The sequence below is a fragment of the Oncorhynchus tshawytscha genome, linkage group LG14 (assembly GCF_018296145.1).
Source record: "Oncorhynchus tshawytscha isolate Ot180627B linkage group LG14, Otsh_v2.0, whole genome shotgun sequence".
NCBI classification, from domain to species: domain Eukaryota; kingdom Metazoa; phylum Chordata; class Actinopteri; order Salmoniformes; family Salmonidae; genus Oncorhynchus; species Oncorhynchus tshawytscha.
The window spans coordinates 44,748,458-44,767,743 of NC_056442.1; positions in this window are offsets into that span (position 1 = coordinate 44,748,458).

The window sequence follows — 19,286 nt, forward strand, 5'->3', positions numbered from 1 at the left end:
CCAGAAACCTCTCCACCTCTCCCAGAAACCTCTCCACCTCTCCCAGAAACCTCTCCACCTCTCCCAGAAACCTCTCCACCTCTCCCAGAAACCTCTCCACTTCTCCCAGAAACCTATCCACTTCTCCCAGAAACCTCTCCACTTCTCCCAGAAACCTCTCCACTTCTCCCAGAAACCTCTCCACTTCTCCCAGAAACATATCCACTTCTCCCAGAAACCTCTCCCACTTCTCCCAGAAACCTCTCCACTTCTCCCAGAAACCTCTCCACCTCTCCCAGAAACCTCTCCACCTCTCCCAGAAACCTCTCCACCTCTCCCAGAAACCTATCCACTTCTCCCAGAAACCTATCCACCTCTCCCAGAAACCTATCCACCTCTCCCAGAAACCTCTCCACTTCTCCCAGAAACCTCTCCCGCCACCTCTCCCAGAAACCTCTCCACCTCTCCCAGAAACCTATCCACCTCTCCCAGAAACCTCTCCACTTCTCCCAGAAACATCTCCACCTCTCCCAGAAACATCTCCACCTCTCCCAGAAATCTATCCACCTCTCCCAGAAACCTCTCCACCTCTCCCAGAAACCTCTCCACCTCTCCCAGAAACCTATCCACTTCTCCCAGAAAAAACTACATTTCCTGAAGTGAGCATCACTCAATAAAGTTATATTAAAATGCCAGTATGCACTTTTGGGTTTTACATCGTTAATGAACACCAGCTCTGTTATTAAACAATGATCAGAAAATCCCACTGGAGTTATCACACTTGATTTACAGACCTGAGATTGATGCTCAAAAACATAAAACCTATCTAACCTGGCCATAGAGATGATGTTCTCTCTCACATGCGCCCAGGTGTACTGCCTTGTTCCTCCATGTTGACTCCGCCAAATATCACACAGTTCATTTGTTACAATAAGGCGCTTTAAAAAGTCATTGAGGCTACAGTATATGAGGTTCTTTGTGGTTTCTATCTAAATCACTGACAGTGCCATTAAAATCCCCAACAAGAAATATACAATCCTCAGTGTTACATTTCTCAATGGAATTTGATAACGTCTCTAAAAAACATACCCTTTCAACTGCCACCACTGGGGCATATACATTTAAATACAAAGTGATGTTTTCATACCTCGCTCTAACTTTTAATAACCTCCCCTCAACTACCTCTTCAACCTCATATCACAAAGGCAAAAACTATTTTGAGAACAGAATAGCCACAACCCCACAGGATAGCCACAATCCCACTACACACCACTGCCCCCCAGTCCTGTTGCCACATAACTTAATTTTCACTATCGCTATGCGTTTCTTGCAGAAAACCTCAATTTCCCTTCATTAACTCATACACCACAGCTCTTTTTAATGTCTTTCGCCACATTTATTTTTTTTATAACAAATACCAACAAACAAAAGAGGAATAGTCACATGCAAACAAACATACATACAAACTATTTACATTGCCAGGAATCCTAAACAAACAAATCATATTCATTAATAATACAACAAGTTTTAATTGCCTTTTTGTTTTTCATTTTAGTTAAAGTAGTGCCATGTATTGTTTAAACTAATTTAATAAGTGAAAAAATGTAGGTTTCGAATTAGGCAATTTGCTATTGTGAATATGATATTTAGCTAGTATTATTAGCAGTTTAATTAAATATACTACATCTTTATCGAAGTCAGAATTTCTGAAATAAATCATTATATCAAAACTATTAAATAGTACAACCAGTCCTATTTTTTTGTAACAAATTTCAATCAAAAAAATTCTACTATAAATACAGGCAAAAAAACACATGCAAAACGGTCTCCTTCTCCATTCCACAGAAATCACATGTATAGTCAATATTCAGCTTGAATATTCACAAGATAAATTCTATGTAACATTTAAAATGAAACTTCATTTACCTTGTTACTGATATTACTGATATATTTGTTAGCAATTTCCATGCTTTCCCCCATTGTATATCACCATAGATATTTGACCAAAATAATCTTGCTGAGGGAATTGCAGCATCTCAAACAATATTCCTAATCTGTTTATTACTATATTTATCTTTGAACAATTAATATATTTTCATGTAAATGTATGTTACTTACATCAACCACAGAGGAATTTAAAAGAGATACATATTCTTTAATTGGAATTTTAAACATATGAAGAAATTCCCCATATGAGAGTAGATATCCATCCTTATCCAGTAACAGACCAACCAAAATAATTTTATTCCCAAACCAGTTTCCGAAAAAATGTACTTTAAAAAAATATATATCTTTGATGTTTCATAGAAAGTATCTGTGAGGGGAAAAATTGTGTTTATATGCTAACATCCAAGCTAAAATTGCCTGCTTATGGAATTTGGCCAACTTAACTGGGATTTTATCAACATAAAAATGACATCGAAGCAAAAATTCTAAACCACCAACAGAGTCAAAAAAAATACTTAGGGAAGACATTCCAAATACTGTTCTGGTTCTTAACATACTTCTCACGCCCTGGATTTTGCTGGACTGTTTTCGTCCCCCGTGTCTGGGGCATTTGTTTTGAGCACCCAGTGTTTTGTGGGGGGGGGCCGTTGTTCACCGTGTGTGCATTAAAAGAGCACTATATTGAACTCTCTGTTTCCTGCGCCTGACTTCACACCCACGACACCCAGATCGTTACAGTAACCTTATCTTTAATTGGGATACCATATACTTCTTTTAAAACACAGTCCTTGAGTGGAAATAAGACTATTAATTATTAATTTAATTTAACTATTAATTTTCAAACCCGAAGCTGAGGAAAAGTCTTCAACAAATGAAACCGCTTTAGAAACCTCATTCCTGTTTCTTAAAAATATGGTGGTATCACCAACCAGTTGATATAGATTAAATTCATTGCCAAGTGCTGAAACACCTTGAAAATTCCCTTTCTTGTTATGAAGAGCCACAATTTGAGTAACCAATAAAAAATAAAAATGGACTAATTGGACAGCCCTGCCTAATATCAAATATTTGGGATGTCCCGTGAACTAATTTTACAGAGCTATTACAACCACTATATAGAGTTTGGACTGCTTTCAAAAAAATGTCACCAAACCCCAAAATACGTATTGCTTTGAACACAATCTCATGTTCTACAGTGTCAAAAGCTTGATGAAAATCAACAAACATAAGAAAACTATCATCAAGGATGAGGTCATTATAGTCAATCATATCTAAGATCAACCTGATGTTATTACTAATGTGTCGACCATGCATAAAACCAGATTGTTCTTCATCAATTATATGATGCAAGCCTTGTTTCAACCTTTTAGCAAATACAAGGGCAAATAATTTCCCATAATTATTCAACAGGCTAATGGGTCTTGTCACGTTCTGACCTTTATTCCTTTGTTTTGTCTTTATTTAGTATGGTCAGGGCGTGTGTTGGGGTGGGCAGTCTATGTTAGTTTTTCTATATTTTCTATTTCTGTGTTTGGCCTTATATGGTTCTCAATCAGAGGCAGCTGTCTATCGTTGTCCCTGATTGAGAACCATATTTAGGTAGCCTGTTTTCTGTTGTGTTTTGTGGGTGGTTATTTTCAGTCTTTGTGTGTCTGCACCAGATAGAACTGTTTCGGTTTTCACTTTGTTGTTTTGATTTTGAAGTGTTCAGTTTCATTAAAAGAAAGATGAACAATTACCACGCTGCGCTTTGGTCCGATCCTTCTTCCACCTCTGAATGCCGTTACAGGTCTCCAGTTGTCTATGTAAAGAGTATCCTTATTAGGTTTGGGAATCAAAGTAATTACACCTTGATTTAAGGAAGCCAGTAACTCCCCTTTTTCTATTGATTCTTGGAACATAGCAAGAATGAAAGGAATCCATTTATCATTGAATGCTTTATAAAACTTTATAAAAGGTATTAAACTATCACTTCCAGGTGACCTATTGTCCTTAAGGCTTTTATCTCAATTTCAGATAACTCATCACAAAAATCCCTGAAATCATTATCTATCTTCTTAGCAATGTTGCCTACCGTGTCTAAGAAAAGATCCATATTGGAAGTTGACTGGGCTGATGTACACAGATTCTGATAAAACTGGGCAACATGCTGAGATTTCTTCTGGGTTTTCATTGGGAGTTTATTAATCATTCATTTACATATGGAAGTCTTTTCGCCTGCCCTTTTTTCTAAATTAAATAAATATTTTGTATTTTTCTCTCCCTCTTCTGTCCATTTTCATCTTGATCTTACAAACACTCCCTGGGCCTTTTCCTCGTAGATACAGTCTAACTGCATTTGCAATGATAGCCCCAGTAATTCTTGATTAATTCAGTTTTTTTAGTATAATCCATTTTACCCCTTATGGTGTCATATTCTTTCTCTCTCTTGGCATGAGCAATGCCTTTCCCCATTGAAATAGACAAAAGCCTTATATCAAATTTCATTAGCTCCCACAGTAACTTCCAAACGTATTCATAACACAGGCACAATTCCAGTAACTTTTTTTGTTGATAAACCATGCATATTTATCTTTATTAAGATCCCTTTGTGGTCTGTTAAAATCGATGGTTCAATCGAGACTGTATCAACCTTGTCAGCCATATCTACAGACATCAGCCGGAAATCAATACGGGATTGTATAGATAAATCTTTGGTACTCCATGCAAACATAATCTTATCTGGGTTCTTATGTCTCCAAATATCTAGAACACCTAACCTTAGACATATATTCCATTCATATACACATATATCTCACCAACAGAATTGCTATCCTTAGGAGAATATCTATCTAGATGATCATGTAAAACTGTATTAAAATCACCCCATATTACTTTGGCCAATGGAAATGTAGACATAATTTGACTTATTTTCCTCTCAATGTCTCTAATTAAAATACAGTTACTGAATTGAACGTGGTTGACATCTTCCAATAGTATAATCCATCTCCCTGTATTATCTGCTTCTTGACTCAATATATGACCCTTAAAGTTGCCTTTTAAAATAGCGACACCTGCTGACCGATTAGTACCAAATGAAAACCAAATATCATTCCCCCATTGACACTTCCAAAACGCAGTATCTGTGGAACAGGCATGAGTTTCTTGAATGAAATAAAAGTCGGCACTCTTACCCTTACAATGAAAAAAATAAAGATTTCCTTTTCAAAATATTACGGATTCCCCTGGCATTAATGAAAAAAACAGAAACGGACATTTACTATCACAGTGACTATATGAAGAATGTCAAACTTGCTCACATGAATCAAGGTCTCACAAAAAGAAAAGTTCTTTGTAGTTGCAAATAAAAACAGCACTTTGCACCACATAATGATTGACCTAAATTATATATATATATATATATATATATATATATATGTATTTTTTTTATACAATTGCAAATAACTTTGTACCATAGATTGGTAAAACAAATAGCCATCAAGCTAACATTAAGTGTCAGTGCGAATTTCCCTGACATAAAAAAATGTATATATAAAAAAAGTTTGTCTCACACAAACAATGCTCTTTCCTAAAGAAATATAAAGTTTTATCAGATGCAAATAAAACTCAGTCCTGCACAACTCACTTGATAAATCCAGCAGTCAACAAGCTAGGCATAAGCATGAATTTCCCTTCCATTAACAAAAGCCTTGACTCCCGCACGGTATGCACTTTTCCCTTCCCTCCTTGCGCTCTCAATCATCGGCCACAGACGACTGAGCTTCTTTGTCAAATGCTGTCAGATCCTCCTTGAACCTCAGGTTGTTCTTCTTTAAATAGTCATTTTTCTTTGCACTTTTCCATGTCATATCCCTCACTGACCTGGAGAAGAATCTCATGATCACTGGTCGTGGTGGCTGGTTGTTTTCCCCATCACTCAGCCTACCCAAGCAGTTCACTACATCCAGAGAACCTGCAACAACATTTCGCTCCTCCTCCAGGACTATTGCCCTGCAAATGTCCTTCACTCTTGCTTGGATGTTCTCATCAGATTTTTCTGCTATTCCATAAATTCGAAGATTCCATCTCCGACCATACCGGTCATTCTCATTTTCCATTGACTCCATTTCAGTGAGTTTCTTCTCCTCCTTTGCAACCTGAATTTTCAAAGTTGCGTTCAGAGTTTTTACTTCCTCAGCATTGAAATCAAGCGATTTCTTCAGGTTAACGATACTGAGTGTTCTTTTTCACCAAATCCATGATGTCATCTGCCCTCTCTTTGATTTTAGCCGTGAGGATTTGGACAATGTTGTCCTGTAGCTGGCTCATTGATCGTTCACTTCTCAGCTTCTTTGGAAGTTGCTCCTTGTTTGGGGTATTCGGGTATGAATCACATTTACCCCCCTTTTTACACTGCAAGCATATGAGTGAGTTTCAACAATGCCTCTTTTCTCCTTGGAAGTTTCAACATCCATTATCTCAGCAACATTTTGGTAATGTCCTGATTCCATGCTACTGGTTATGAAGACGTTAGCAGGCTAACTTAAGTACACATGCTGAAACATTTCGATAGCTAGCTTGGAAATCGTTAAAAATATATTTTAATGGTTTGATTAATTACAAAATTATTCAAATTAGCTACATTGTATGGTTAGATGTCATTTTTTCTTAAAACAATTCTTTTGCAACTGCAGTCTAAAACTATAAATGTTGTGAGAAAACCCTAAAATTGTTCCTCAGCTAGAAATGTTACACCCTCTCATGCCGCCATCTTGAGCGCCCTCCTCTCGCCCCATTTACGGTTACAGAAGACATCCTAAAACTGCTCTGAAAGAAAATGCAGAGATAGAGACACAAAACTCTTTATGGAGTTAAGGCTGCGACTGAACTCATTCATTTCCTTTCGAATTTAAATTACTTGTCATTCTCGTGACAACTTTCTTGAGTCTAGCGATTTCAGGGCTTGTCAAACCTCCCCCCATTATTTTTGACATCATAACCTTTGCTGGTTCAATACACAAATCACTTTCGGGAAAAAAATCTGTTACATTATAATCCTGCATATATTTCTTTCCTTTTGTAAATTTCTGATATTGACATACCTTCTCAATCACATATTGCCCTTCCACCCCATTTCTCTCGCTATTTTGTTGAGATACAGCAGATGACTCAGTCTTGCTATCATCCCCAGAGGAAAACTACATCTCTACAACCTGTTTATCCTCAACTGATTTATCAATCTCTACCTTCCTCTTAGAATTAGAACCTTCATCACCCCTTAAATTCTTTCTCTTAATCCTCGGTACTTTGAAAACAGCTGCTTCATTTTCCATTGTTTCGATCTCCTCTTGAACTCCACTTTCATTTTCCAGCAAGGACTCAATGACCCCAGTCCCACTCACTGGCTGTTTCCCCCCCTCTTTACTCTGATCCACCACAATTTCTCATTTCCTACTTTTGCAACCACATCTTCCCACCTTCTCCCTTCCCCTGAACCCTTAGCATGTTCATCCCTTCGTGGTGGTGCAGTAGCTGTACCAGTGCTAGAGCTGCTACTGGGCTCTGCGCGCTCATTCTCGGGACAATAACGTACCAAATGCCCCTCACTTCGGGAGCCAAAGCATTTCATTGATTCAGTAGAAGCATAGAACACATAATTAAATCTGTCAACCTTAAAAATGAATGTTAAATTTAGTCAGTCATTATCCTTCTGTTGGATTTGAATTTTGAACATTGAGATATTAAAGACATGATAGATCAGAGCATAGTATATTAAGGAGTGAGATCTGTAGAAAGACAGAGTGGCTGTGGAATGTGCTGGGTGGTTGGGAGGAGATCAAAGGATTGCTATAGGGGAGGCAGATGGACATCTGTGGACTAGGTGAAAGAGGAGTTGAGGTCAGGAGGTGAGGTCAGATCCCCTGAAGGGGAGTAATAAGGGTTTAGTATCCTGTTATCCTCTTCCCATGGAACCATAAGATGTAAGGATTGGCGAGAAGGAGGAGTGTCTTAAGTGGGATATATATATACATATATATATGTGAGATGGTGAGAAATGTTTGGCTGTCTGAATTACAGCTGTAAAGACCCTTTGGGCAGAATTAAACTTGTTCAAGCTTCTCTAGTGTCTGAGTTATTTACTCTGAAAAATAAGAACCTAACACTTCTTTAAAATGTGCACTTGTCTCCTATGGGACATGACATGTTTCAGCAAAGGACAGATTTGCATCCAAAAACAACATTTTTAATTAACCTTTTTTATTGTAGATACAGTGGGGCAAAAAAAGTATTTAGTCAGCCACCAATTGTGCAAGTTCTCCCACTTAAAAAGATGAGAGAGGCCTGTAATTTTCATCATAGGTACACTTCAACTATGACAGACAAAATGATCCAGACATCCAGAAAATCACATTGTAGGATTTTTAACTTCTTGCGTCAAGCCATCCCGGATCCGGGATCATGAATACAGCCTCAAGCTCATTACCATAACGCAATGTTAACTATTCATGAAAATCGCAAATGAAATGAAATTAATATGCTAGCTCTCAAGCTTAGCCTTTTGTTAACAACACTGTCATCTCAGATTTTCAAAATATGCTTCTCAACCATAGCAAAACAAGCATTTGTGTAACAGCTAGCGCAGCTAGCGTAGCATTTAGCGTTAGCATCAGCAGGCAACATTTTCACAAAAACCAGAAAATCATTCAAATAAAATCATTTACCTTTGAAGAACTTCAGATGTTTTCAATGAGGAGACTCTCAGTTAGATAGCAAATGCTCAGTTTTTCCTGAAAGATTATTTGTTTAGGAGAAATCGCTCCGTATGGTGCGTCACGTTTAGCTACGAAAAAAACCTGTATCCAGGAGTGTAATTATCCCCGCAGCTCATTAGCATAACACAACGTTAACTATTCATGAAAATCGCAAATTAAATTAAATTAATATGCTAGCTCTCAAGCTTAGCCTTTTGTTAACAACACTGTCATCTTAGATTTTCAAAATATGCTTCTCAACCATAGCAAAACAAGCATTTGTGTAACAGCTAGCGCAGCTAGCGTAGCATTTAGCGTTAGCATCAGCAGGCAACATTTTCACAAAAACCAGAAAATCATTCAAATAAAATCATTACCTTTGAAGAACTTCAGATGTTTTCAATGAGGAGACTCTCAGTTAGATAGCAAATGCTCAGTTTTTCCTGAAAGATTATTTGTTTAGGAGAAATTGCTCCGTTTGGTGCGTCACGTTTGGTTACCAAAAAAACCCGAAAATTCAGTCTTCGAAACGCCAAACATTTTTCCAAATTAACTCCATAATATCGACTGAAACATGGTAAACGTTGTTTAGAATCAATCCTCAAGGTGTTTTTCACATATCTCTTCATGATATATCGTTCGTTGAAAGCCTCCTCTATCCTCTCAATCACTGGATGACTGCGTGCAGCTTGTAGATTACGCACCAATTTAGACAAAGGACACCGGGCGGACCCCTGGTAAATGTAGTCTCTTATGGCCAATCTTCCAATGATATGCCTACAAATACGTCACAATGCTGCAGACACCTTGGAGAAACGATAGAAAGGGCAGGCTCATTCCCGGCGCATTCACAGCCATATAAGGAGACAATGGAAAACAGAGCTTCAAAAATTCTGCCCATTTCCTGGTTGAAGTTTCATATTGGTTTCGCCTGTTACATGAGTTCTGTGGCACTCACAGATAATATCTTTGCAGTTTTGGAAACCTTAGAGTGTTTTCTTTCCAAAGCTGCCAATTATATGCATAGTCGAGCATCTTTTCGTGACAAAATATTGCGCTTAAAACGGGCACGTTTTTTAATCCATAAATTAAAAGAGCGCCCCCTATATCCAAGAAGTTAATGAATTTATTTGCAAATTATGGTGGAAAATAAGTATTTGGTCACTTACCAACAAGCAATATTTCTGGCTCTCACAGACCTATAACTTCTTCTTTAAGAGGTTCCTCTGTCCTCCACTCGTTGCCTGTATTAATGGCACCTGTTTGAACTTGTTATCAGTATAAAAGACACCTGTCCACAGCCTCAAACAGTTACACTCCAAACTCCACTATGGCCAACACCAAAGAGCTGTCAAAGGACACCAGAAACTAAATTGTAGACCTGCACCAGGCTGGGAAGACTGAATCTGCAATAGGTAAGCAGCTTGGTTTGAAGAAATCAACTGTGGTAGCAATTATTAGGAAATGGAAGACATACAAGACCACTGATAATCTCCCTCCATCTGGGGCTCCACGCAAGATCTCACCCCGTGGGGTCAAAATGATCACAAGAACGGTGAGCAAAAATCCCAGAACCACACGGGGGGACCTAGTGAATGACCTGCAGAGATCTGGGACCAAAGTAACAAAGCCTACCATCAGTAACACACTACACCACCAGGGACTCAAATCCTGCAGTGCCAGACGTGTCCCCCTGCTTAAGCCAGTACATGTCCAGGCCCGTCTGAAGTTTGCTAGAGAGCATTTGGATGATCCAGAAGAAGATTGGGAGAATGTCATATGGTCAGATGAAACCAAAATATAACTTTTTGGTAAAAACTCAACTCATCGAGTTCTGAGGACAAAGAATGCTGAATTGCATCCAAAGAACACCATACCTACTGTGAAGCATGGGGGTGGAACATCATGCTTTGGGGCTGTTTTTCTGCAAAGGGACCAGGACGACTGATCCGTGTAAAGGAAAGAATGAATGGGGCCATGTATTGTGAGATTTTGAGTGAAAACCTCCTTCCATCAGCAAGGGCATTGAATATGAAACGTGACTGGGTCTTTCAGCATGACAATGATCCCAAACACACCGCCCGGACAACAAAGGAGTGGCTTTGTAAGAAGCATTTCAAGGTCCTGGAGTGGCCTAGCCAGTCTCCAGATCTCAACCCCATAGAAAATCTTTGGAGGGAGTTGAAAGTCCGTGTTGCCCAGCAACAGCCCCAAATCATCACTGCTCTAGAGGAGATCTGCATGGAGGAATAGGCCAAAATACCAGCAACAGTGTGTGAAAACCTTGTGAAGACTTACAGAAAACGTTTGACCTCTGTCATTGCCAATAAAGGGTATATAACAAAGTATTGAGATAAACTTTTGTTATTGACCAAATACTTATTTTCCACCATAATTTGCAAATAAATTCATTAAAAATCCTACAATGTGATTTTCTGGATTTTTTTTTCTATTTTGTCTTTCATAGTTGAAGTGTACCGATGATGAAAATTACAGGCCTCTCTCATCTTTTTAAGTGGGAGAACTTGCACAATTGGTGGCCGACTAAATACTTTTTTGCCCCACTGTATACGTAATATGACATTTGTAATGTCTTTATTGTTTTGAAACTTCTGTATGTGTAATGTTTACTGTTAATTTTTATTGTTTATTTAACTTTTGTATATTATCTACCTCACTTGCTTTGGCAATGTTAACATTTTTCCCATGCCAATAAAACCACTTGAAATTAATTGAATCGAATTGAGAGAGAGAAGATAGAGACAGAGCAAGAACAGAGACAGAGAGATAGAAACAGACAGAGAGAGAGAGATGGAGACAAAGAGAGAGAAGAGAGACGGGGAGAGAGAAGAGAGAGAGGGAGTGAGAAGAGAGAGAGAGAGAAAGACAGAGAGAGAGAGATTGAGACAAAGAGAGAGAAGAGAGACATGGAAAGAGCGAGAAGAGAGCGAGCGAGAAGAGAGAGAGCAAGAGACAGAGAAGAGATAGAAAAAATTTGAGTTTTAAATAACCTTTATTTGGTCTGGGAACCCACAACACAATAAACACTCAAACAAAACTATGGTATACATCAAATTTAAAAAAAACATCAAATCTTCCTCCACAGTAACTAAACACAAAACTCTCTGAATACCCCATATACTCACAAACAGATCAATGTTGTTAACCATTTTGTAATAGTCAAACTCAACCCTCAGTCTCGTTGCCAACATCCCCTCCAGCATTCCCACCACATCTATAGACCCCTGACCCCGAATACTGTTCTTTTGTGTCACCCCTCCCCAACAGTAGGATCCAGATGTAGCAGATGCATATCGGTGGCTATGGCTCCATGTATTATCCTCCATTGAAGGGCAGCTGTCCTCTTATCAATAGGCAGTTTGTATAAAGACCACCAACAGCACCCTTTCCCTATATGAGGGGATAGCACCTCGACAATCACTTTCTCCACTACACCCTCCCAGTTCTTTTTCTGAAAGACATCGGAGCCTAGAAAACCCCCCAAAGTCTTCATCCCTTCTCTGCCCCACTGAATCCCCCCTGGTAGCCGTGGAGCGGACCCCGTCTGAAGCTGACCTGCCCACAGCAATTCATTCTTTCCCCAATTGACTCTAGCTGAGGAGGTCCCCTATTACACCTTTAGGGTGTTTGAGAGAACCTTAACATCCTCACCCCTTGTAATAAAAACTGTCACATCATCTGCAAACACAGACAGTGCTATCGTGGAACCCTTCATTACCCCTGGCACAGAGAAACCAGTAAGCCTTGCTCTTTAAAAAAAAGCATTGGTTCAAATTGCCAGACTATATAACTGTCCTGAAATTGGGCATCCCTGCCTGAAACCCCTTTGGATGGGGATGGGGAAACTCTAACCACCCCCCACCTTCACCTTACATGAGGCCCCAGCATACAGTAAAATCATCCAAGACAAAAAACATCCCAAACCCAAAGGCCTTCATTGTTACGAACAAGTACCGGTGGTCCACATGGTCATAGGCCTTCTCCTGATCCAAATAAATTAAACCAACATTCACATCAGACAGTTTACAAATGGCTAGAACATTATTAGAAACATCAACAATAGTGCGGTCAGGTACACAGTAAGACTGGTCCTTGTGGACTAACAGCCCCAGATATTCCTCAACCTGTTTGAGAGACATTTAGATACAATTTTATATTCTGCACACAGCAATGCAACAGGTCACCATTTTTTTAGAAGAGCCAAATCCCCCTTTTTTGTCAACAATAAAAGCACAGCACGTTGACAGGATACAGGAAGAGAACCCTCATGAATAAATTCACAGACCACTTCATAGAAATCCCCCCCAATAGACCCCCAAAAGCGCTTATAGAACTCAGAAGGTAAACCATTGATGCCAGGGGCTCGGCCTGGTGAGAGCTGCATAACTGCTGTGGACAGCTCCTGCAGGGTAATGTCAGTACAAAGCAGCTCTCTGCTCAGGTCCCAATTGAGGAAGTCCATGTAACAACTGTTCAGTACACAGAGAAGCACAAACCTCTTCCTTATAGAGGGCAGAGTAGAAATCCACGGCATGTTGGCGCATTTCATTCACTGTCATCCGTGGTCACCTTCAGGGAGACGATGGCGTTGCAATGTCGACTGCCCTAGGTTATATAAAAAAAGTGCTAGGAGCATCCATATCCTTGAGGGTAGCAAAGCGAGACCTAATCAAGGCACCCTTCACTCTTTCATGTAGAAACTACCTCAGTTCATGTCTCTGTAAGTTCTTGACTAGTTCTGACTGAGCAATATCAATTCAATAGATTTGATGTCCTGTTCAAGGGCCCTGATAGTCTCATTAACTTCAATACGAGACAGAGCAGTATACTGTTGGAGAAACACTTGTATTTGGGCCTTCCCAACCTCCCACCATTGTCTGAAGTACTCAAAATTCCATTTAGTAACCCTCCATTTTTTTACAAAACAACATTTTTCACAAAACATGACATCAAGTAACAATTTAACATTAAAGTACCAATAAGGTGATGAGCTTCGTGGACAGGACAAGTGAATATCAACAGACACATTATGATGATCAGAGAAACCCACAGGAGTGATGTCACACCTTCCAACCCTACTAAAGTAGTGATCAGATACATACAACCTGTCTAACCTTCCAACCAACCCCTCTACAGTAGTGATCAGATACATACAACCTGTTGTCATGACGTTGGCCTGGGGGGTAGGTTTATGACAGTCATAAATACCTCTTCCCCCCCTTTTTCCTCTCTCTACCCTACGGATGTTACATTTGCAAAACCCTTGGTTAACATAGAGATTTTGGGAACATCAGAAGGTGGGGGGAAATGAACTATATTCTGGTAATCCAAACAATTGAACATATGGTACTTAATGAATATGATGTCAGTTCGGTTGTCACCTGAGACATTCTCATCAATGATAAGATGACAAACTCTACAGTGGAAAGTCTACACATCAGAGTTTGTAGATTCACATGGAATTGTTGTTCAATTTAAATGTTTGAATATGAAATTATTCGTTATGGGATGAAATGTGATTTTAGCTTCTAAAATGTGAAATTTGGGTTTTCATAAGATAGGGCTGCTCAATCAGTGGCCCGCCCCTGTGAAGGCACATGGGCTATAAAACTTTTCAAACACGCCGTCCTCTCCCTTCCTATATAAGCCCTTGACAACAATATAACCTCCTGTTCCGAGGATGTGAGGACGAGGGTCCTATGTCAGAATGGTTCAGATAATAACTACAGAACGAAGCCAACATCAGCGTGAGCTTTGGTTGCGATTGGTATGAACTTTGAACTCTTATTCACTACAGAAGTGATACCTCCTAGCCGTTGAGTTAGCAACAGCAGATGCAACGAGGGTTAGGAAGGAACAGACAGAGTATCCCGTCTATCACCTAACAACGTTACTACAACGTATCCAATTGACAACCAGAGACATTCTTCAAAGGACTCGATTTGGCAACACGGCAATCCATCTACCACCAACCTACCGAAGCGCAGCTCAGAGTAAATATTTAATGCATTTTCCTTTTCCAAATGGGCGGTAATTTAGAATGCATCAGATACTGTATTTACGATAGCACAGCTTCTACCTTTGTTCCTCAGTCTTCCCGCTCTTTCACTCAAACCCAGCCCTTTTCCTTTGTGTAACAAGCTGTCATTCCTGTTTCGCACGCTAGGGACGTTTTCCTTTATGACGTAATTTGTAATCAAGTTATGATTTAAACATGTGTATGTGTAATTCTGTGTGATTAGTTAGGTATTTAGTAAATAAATAATTAAACCCAATTTTGTATTGCTGATTCAAATTGTTAGCCAGGGTTCGTGCAGATAACCAAGAATTTACAACTTTCAGATGAGACTGAATTAAGATGAGGATTAATATTGACTGCTATTGATGTAAAATATTACTAGGTCTTTAAGAGTTTATTTGGAAGATAATAGCTCTATGAATATTATTTTGTGGTGTCCGACACTCTAGTTAATTACAGTTACATGGTTAGCTCAATCAGGTGATATTAATTATGGAGAAATTATTTTATAGAATAGCATGTCCTATCACTTAATCCAGCATAGCCAAAGACACAACATAATCTAACCTTCCAACCCTACTACAGTAGTGATCAGATACATACAACCTGTCTAACCTTCCAACCCTACTACAGTAGTGATCAGATACATACAACCTGTCTAACCTTCCAACCATACTACAGTAGTGATCAGATACATACAACCTGTCTAACCTTCCAACCATACTACAGTAGTGATCAGATACATACAACCTGTCTAACCTTCCAACCCTACTACAGTAGTGATCAGATACATACAACCTGTCTAACCTTCCAACCCTACTACAGTAGTGATCAGATACATACAACCTGTCTAACCTTCCAACCATACTACAGTAGTGATCAGATACATACAACCTGTCTAACCTTCCAACCCGACTACAGTAGTGATCAGATACATACAACCTGTCTAACCTTCCAACCCGACTACAGTAGTGATCAGATACATACAACCTGTCTAACCTTCCAACCCTACTACAGTAGTGATCAGATACATACAACCTGTCTAACCTTCCAACCATACTACAGTAGTGATCAGATACATACAACCTGTCTAACCTTCCAACCCTACTACAGTAGTGATCAGATACATACAACCTGTCTAACCTTCCAACCCTACTACAGTAGTGATCAGATACATACAACCTGTCTAACCTTCCAACCCTACTACAGTAGTGATCAGATACATACAACCTGTCTAACCTTCCAACCCTACTCCAGTAGTGATCAGATACATACAACCTGTCTAACCTTCCAACCCTACTCCAGTAGTGATCAGATACATACAACCTGTCTAACCTTCAACCCTACTCCAGTAGTGATCAGATACATACAACCTGTCTAACCTTCCAACCCTACTCCAGTAGTGATCAGATACATACAACCTGTCTAACCTTCCAACCCTACTCCAGTAGTGATCAGATACATACAACCTGTCTAACCTTCCAACCCTACTCCAGTAGTGATCAGATACATACAACCTGTCTAACCTTCCAACCCTACTCCAGTAGTGATCAGATACATACAACCTGTCTAACCTTCCAACCCTACTCCAGTAGTGATCAGATACATACAACCTGTCTAACCTTCCAACCATACTACAGTAGTGATCAGATACATACAACCTGTCTAACCTTCCAACCCTACTCCAGTAGTGATCAGATACATACAACCTGTCTAACCTTCCAACCCTACTCCAGTAGTGATCAGATACATACAACCTGTCTAACCTTCCAACCCTACTCCAGTAGTGATCAGATACATACAACCTGTCTAACCTTCCAACCCTACTCCAGTAGTGATCAGATACATACAACCTGTCTAACCTTCCAACCCTACTCCAGTAGTGATCAGATACATACAACCTGTCTAACCTTCCAACCCTACTACAGTAGTGATCAGATACATACAACCTGTCTAACCTTCCAACCCTACTCCAGTAGTGATCAGATACATACAACCTGTCTAACCTTCCAACCCTACTCCAGTAGTGATCAGATACATACAACCTGTCTAACCTTCCAACCCTACTCCAGTAGTGATCAGATACATACAACCTGTCTAACCTTCCAACCCTACTCCAGTAGTGATCAGATACATACAACCTGTCTAACCTTCCAACCCTACTCCAGTAGTGATCAGATACATACAACCTGTCTAACCTTCCAACCCTACTACAGTAGTGATCAGATACATACAACCTGTCTAACCTTCCAACCCTACTCCAGTAGTGATCAGATACATACAACCTGTCTAACCTTCCAACCCTACTCCAGTAGTGATCAGATACATACAACCTGTCTAACCTTCCAACCCCTACTGACAGTAGTCTAATCTTCCAACCCTGATCAGATACATACAACCTGTCTAACCTTCCAACCCTACTCCAGTAGTGATCAGATACATACAACCTGTCTAACCTTCCAACCCTACTACAGTAGTGATCAGATACATACAACCTGTCTAACCTTCCAACCCTACTACAGTAGTGATCAGATACATACAACCTGTCTAACCTTCCAACCCTAACAGTAGTGATCAGATACATACAACCTGTCTAACCTTCCAACCCTACTCCAGTAGTGATCAGATACATACAACCTGTCTAACCTTCCAACCCTACTCCAGTAGTGATCAGATACATACAACCTGTCTAACCTTCCAACCCTACTACAGTAGTGATCAGATACATACAACCTGTCTAACCTTCCAACCCTACTCCAGTAGTGATCAGATACATACAACCTGTCTAACCTTCCAACCCTACTCCAGTAGTGATCAGATACATACAACCCTTCCAACCCTACTCCAGTAGTGATCAGATACATACAACCTGTCTAACCTTCCAACCCTACTACAGTAGTGATCAGATACATACAACCTGTCTAACCTTCCAACCCTACTACAGTAGTGATCAGATACATACAACCTGTCTAACCTTCCAACCCTACTACAGTAGTGATCAGATACATACAACCTGTCTAACCTTCCAACCCTACTCCAGTAGTGATCAGATACATACAACCTGTCTAACCTTCCAACCCTACTCCAGTAGTGATCAGATACATACAACCTGTCTAACCTTCCAACCCTACTCCAGTAGTGATCAGATACATACAACCTGTCTAACCTTCCAACCCTACTCCAGTAGTGATCAGATACATACAACCTGTCTAACCTTCCAACCCTACTACAGTAGTGATCAGATACATACAACCTGTCTAACCTTCCAACCCTACTACAGTAGTGATCAGATACATACAACCTGTCTAACCTTCCAACCCTACTCCAGTAGTGATCAGATACATACAACCTGTCTAACCTTCCAACCCTACTCCAGTAGTGATCAGATACATACAACCTGTCTAACCTTCCAACCCTACTCCAGTAGTGATCAGATACATACAACCTGTCTAACCTTCCAACCCTACTACAGTAGTGATCAGATACATACAACCTGTCTAACCTTCCAACCCTACTACAGTAGTGATCAGATACATACAACCTGTCTAACCTTCCAACCCTACTCCAGTAGTGATCAGATACATACAACCTGTCTAACCTTCCAACCATACTACAGTAGTGATCAGATACATACAACCTGTCTAACCTTCCAACCCTACTCCAGTAGTGATCAGATACATACAACCTGTCTAACCTTCCAACCCTACTACAGTAGTGATCAGATACATACAACCTGTCTAACCTTCCAACCATACTACAGTAGTGATCAGATACATACAACCTGTCTAACCTTCCAACCCTACTCCAGTAGTGATCAGATACATACAACCAATCCATGGTTTTCTTCTGAGCTGTATTGTATTATTCACAAATGTAATCTAGCCTGGGCTAAAGCAAGGAAATCATGTTCTGATGCTGATTGGCTTATTTTTAGGTCGTTGCAAAACAAGTGTTATTTTTTCTCGGGATGGTCAATTCTGAATATTTTATGTCTGTTACTACTGATAACCTGAATGACCCGAGAAAGTTTTGGAAGGCTATTAAGTCTATGTCTGGAAACAGTGATGTTAATGAATTACCGTCATGTATATTGAAGGTCTCTGTTGCTATATATGACAGAACTGAAATGCTGAATTGTTTCAATGAGCACTTTGTATCATTTGGTAGGCTGTCCGATTCAGTGTCCTCTGTCTTTGTACAGCCCTGTGTGGATGAACCAGTGAGAGCTGATCAAACGTTTAGCCATTCTCAGTGCAGGTGGTACATAAAGCCCTGAAATCCTTAGATCAGAGAAAGCCTGCAGGTCCTGATCTTTTGGATACCTGCTTTTTAAATCTGGCAGCTGATTTCATAGATGAGCCACTTACATATTTGTTCAATCTAACCCTGTATGTAATGGAATTCCAAAGATCTGGAAATCAGCTGCCAGATTTAAAAAGCAGGGATCCAAAAGATCAGGACCTGCAGGCTTTCTCTGATCTAAGGATGTCCTACCACTTTTAAAAGCGGAGATCCAACTCTTTTATCCAACTCTTTTACTCTTTTTTTATAATTATAGGCCAATCTCAAAGCTGTCACCCCAGGTGAAA